Raw genomic sequence first — 4,717 nt, 5'->3', positions numbered from 1 at the left:
GACTTGTCCAAAGATGAAGGAGAAAAAAAAAACCCCATCGCCTTCTAGAATGGGACTTGGCCCCAAAATCCATCTCGTTGACGTTGCAACTTAGGGCTGATTTTTTTCTTTTGATGATAAAGGGAGGCATAGGCCACCCAGAAATTTATTGCAAGATACGGACTGGATTTACAGTGTTTGTGTTGTGGGTCACTTGAGGATGTGGTCCCAGCTACGTATAGAGCTTGAGCCAGAAAATTTGATCGAGTTACAATTTAACCTAACCACTAGAAGTGTCTACGAGCTAACATGAGCTTGAGCCAGGCCGTTTAATTTCAACTCGACAAGGATATCTCGTCTAAAAATCTAGTAAGAAGTAAAGATTTATTGAGTATTTGATATTTGTACTTTGAACTATTCATGAATAGCTTGATTGTTTGACGATATAATCAGCTACAAGTGACATATTGGGATTTTGTGATTGCGCAAGGGAAGATTTTCCGAGTGCAAATTTGACCTGGCTTGTTTTTAAGTGATGGAATTTGATCCAAGTCAAGTTAGTTGTATTCAGTTTGGTTGGAGGCTCTAGTGTGGATGAAGTTGTACAATAAGCTTGCCAAAAGCTCGGTAGCGATGAAGAAATCTGAATAGGACCATCGAGATTATTAAGCTTAGATCTCTACTAGATATTCTTTCTATGTCTCTGCTAGCAAAATAATAGGTTTAAGAATGGGATTTGGATCTTTCTTCTGGATCCGTAGCGCCGCGCCGATCACTACCACCCGCTGCTGATTCGCTCGCTTGTCTGGGATAGAAGACAACAAATCTACTCCAGCAACATCTGTTCCTTCCACTGGACCTTGCAATTTGATCGTCTCCCTCATCCTCTCTTCGGAAACCATGATATCCTCCAGCAAGCTCAAATCGGTCGATTTCTAAAAGTCAGATCTCTGATCCCTCTCCGAATCTCAGTCAAGATTCCCTGCCTCCTTCCTCTTCAACTCCAAACCCTCCTCCCTTCCTCCACTCTTCGCAATGCTTCCCTTAAATCCCTAAATCCCCTCGTTCCCCTCCCACTGAAGGGTACATAGGCCTGAGAGAACCTAGATTTGGAGCGCCCGCCTCTCCCCTCTCCGACTCCAAACCCCTAATTGCTTGCTGGTGATTTGGGGGTTTTGGATCTAGGGTTAGGGTTTCTTTGGTTGGATGGCGATGATGGTAGTGATATAATGACTTAAAAAATTTCTATTGAGGGATCCGGTCACAAATTCAAGCTTAGAGTAATCACGTTGAAGAAGGTGCAGTTGTGAGCAGTGACCCAAGTAGAAACAGGAGAGACAAGAGGGAAGAAGGTGCGGCTAGGTCTTTTTCGAGAGATCTACACCCTCAAGGGTGGGAGAAGACATTCTCAAGTGTGAGAGAAGAAAAGAGAAGTTGAATGGCTGGATGTTGGCATCGTTCAAGTCGATGAAACTGGAAATGAGATGGGTGGATTAGATTAACAAGAGATAGATGGCAAAGGAGGGAACTAGATGGATAGTTAAGAAAGGAAAAAGAATCAGCATCTCAGTAGAAGGTTTGGAGGATATCCATCAAAAGGATAGAAAGGAGGAGCCAGGAAAGCCTCGGACTGTTGGGAACCCGCCCATGCCGCTGATATTTCAAAAATTTTTCAGATGGCAGCGGAATCGGCATGCACGGGTTCGACGTTCATCGCATGAACGCTTGTTTCGAGACCTTTCGTAATTAGGTAAGAATTAAAGCTTTTAAAACAATAGGAAGATCAAATCTTCACCTTGCGCGGGTAGACGATCACCGCGAATCTGAATTCGTGGTTATGGGAGAGGGTTCGCTTGAAGCCGTTCAAACGTCCGGCCTCTACGGGTATCCACACGAAGTAGAGAACCGATCAAAGCTTTCTTGTCTTCCCGGGGTGCTAGCTCCCTTGCAAAGACTCCTTTGATGGCTGATCTCTTCTCTTTCTTTCAACTCTTGAAAGTGCTTGAGAGGAGGAAGAAGAAGGTTGAAGAAGAGGAAGAAGAAGAATCCCCACGCAGCCTTCTTTCTTTTCCCTGCGTTGGAAGGAAGAAGGGAGGAAGAGGATGCCGCCAACCTTTGGCCTTGGTCTTCCTTGCTTGCGGCTGATCACAAGAAGAGAGGAGAGGGAGGCTCACGGCAAGGAGAAGGAGGAGTTCTTCTATGCTTAGGGCGCCGGCCTCACACCTCCTTTTATAGCCATCTAGGGTTCCTACTAAGTAGGAGCCCTAGACATCTTTCCAAAGAGGGGGCGCCGGCCCCTCTCTTGTGCCGCACCAATGGATCAAGGGGGAGGGGCTTGCGCCCCTCCCTCTTGGTAAACCCTAGTCCACATTAGGGTTTGCATTGCCCTAATGTGGTCAAGCCCTAATCCTATTAGGTTTAGCCCAAGGGTGAACCAATGGATCCAATCTAGGTAAGTCCTAATCCAATTAGAACTTGAATCAATTTTGACTCAATTGAACTCTTCAATCCTAATCCAATTAGGAGTCTTATTGATTCATTAGATTAATAATTAATTGTGACTTAAGAAACCCTAATCCATATTAGGATGTATTTAGTCCTAATCCAATTAGGATTAGATTTGAATCCGAAGTCCTAATCCAATTAGGATTCCTAGGAATCCTACTCCAAGTAGGATTCTTGTTTCAAGTCCAATTAATTAATTCCCTTTTTTCCTTCTTCAACTTCTTATCAATCAAATTGATTTCTTGTGATTCCTAATCACGATTTCAACCATCGGATCGGTCAATACTTCTAGTGTGTGTGACCCCATAGGTTCTATTCTGACTGGTAGTGAGATATATTGTGATCTCTATCACTATATCATTGAAAACTCCTTTCAATGGGTTGGAACGATTCCAACTCAACTCATTAGGGTTTATCGATCATCAAGATAATCCCTATGAGTCCCACCATCCACCAGTGACACCTAGCAGCATGTAGTGGCTACCCAGCAGAATGGAATGATGAACCTCTAGGTGCAGTTAAACATGTGATACAGTCCTACTATCGTGGATCCCTACAGGACGGAGGTCATGGACAACTCGTCAAACCCCATCGTCTGTCATATGTCAAGATTTATTCGACTCGAGTTCGATAGTGAAAAACTCTTTCTCCACTGTGCATACTGCCCCGGCCGAGGTCTTACGAACTCAGTCTTATAAATCACATAGGATCTCTCCTTATCTATCAAGGTCGATAGATTCCATATAGGTGCATACCCTTACTCCTACAGTGAACTTACTGCAGCCAATCTACACTGCATGGACCCATATGGCTAGAGACCATGTATGTGTGCAGTCAAACTACAATAACCTCACTGTGAGTAGCCGAAGCGCCGCAGGTCAAAGGACCAGTCACACTACTGCAACATCAAGCAAGTCACTGACGAGTGGATAGACATCCAAGTGACTTCTTGTATTGGTCACGCTCAGTACCCTTGTTCTCTAACAAGCACCTGCACTATCACTTCAGTGTCCCTACACTGTGGACTCAAGTCTCGTCCATCCAGAAGGAGAGTGATCTGTGCACTGATCGGATCGATCACCGTCCTCGTGATGATCCTTTGATCAGGAGCATTTAGAAATTAATCACCAATGATATATGGCTCAAATTCTCAACTCTTGAGAATATGTATCATCATCTTATTAATTTCTTGGACGATTCATAGACACATAAACAATATGAATGAAAAAGATGCCTTTTATTTATTCAATAATAAATAGTCAAGTACAAAATTATGTCCCTAGAATCAACAATGTGTCAGCCAAATTGGCTTCTAGGGCATACATCTAACAATCTCCCACTTGCACTAAAGCCAATTGGTCATATATCTTAGGCCCATCTTCTCAAGGTGGGCTTCAGTCTTTTGCTGACTCAGCTGCTTAGTGAAAGGGTCTGCCACGTTATCCGCGGAGTCTACTCTCTGCACCTCTACATATTTCTTCTCCACATAGTCGCGTATGAGGTGAAAGCGCCGCTCTATATGCTTAGACTTCTGATGAGACCTTGGCTCCTTAGCAAGGGCTATGGCGCCATTGTTATCGCAGTAGAGTGTTATGGCATCTGATGTCATCACATCCAGCTCTGCAATGAATTTCTTGAACCAGAAGCCTTCCTTAGCAGCTTCAGAGGCGGCGATGTATTCGGCTTTCATAGTCGAATCAGCAATGATCGGTTGTTTAGAACTCTTCCAATTCACCGTACCACCATTGCACAAGAACACGTATCCAGATGTTGACTTCCTGTCATCGACATCAGTCATGAAGTCTGAATCTGTGTACCCTTCTACCTTTAACTCTGATGATCCTCCAAAAACCAAGAATAAATCTTTAGTTCTTCTCAAGTACTTAAGAATATTCTTCACAGCTGTCCAGTGTTCTTCACCTGGATTCGACTGATATCTGCTTGTGACACTCACAGCAAGAGCTATATCAGGTCGTGTACATAGCATGGCATACATGAGGCTTCCTATTGCCGATGCATAAGGAATCTTGCTCATGCGTTGAATCTCCTCAGGTGTGTTGGGGCACATCTTCTTGGAGAGATGAATTCCATGCCTTAGGGGTAAAAGACCCCTCTTGGAGTTTTCCATGCTGAACCTCTTCAGCACCTCCTCTATGTACATTTTCTGTGACAGGCCAAGCATCCTTTTAGATCTATCTCTATAGACCTTTATTCCCAAAATATAGGATGCTTC

The sequence above is a fragment of the Phoenix dactylifera genome, chromosome 1 (assembly GCF_009389715.1).
Source record: "Phoenix dactylifera cultivar Barhee BC4 chromosome 1, palm_55x_up_171113_PBpolish2nd_filt_p, whole genome shotgun sequence".
In the NCBI taxonomy this organism is placed as follows: Eukaryota; Viridiplantae; Streptophyta; class Magnoliopsida; order Arecales; family Arecaceae; genus Phoenix; species Phoenix dactylifera.
This window is presented reverse-complemented; position numbering follows the sequence as displayed.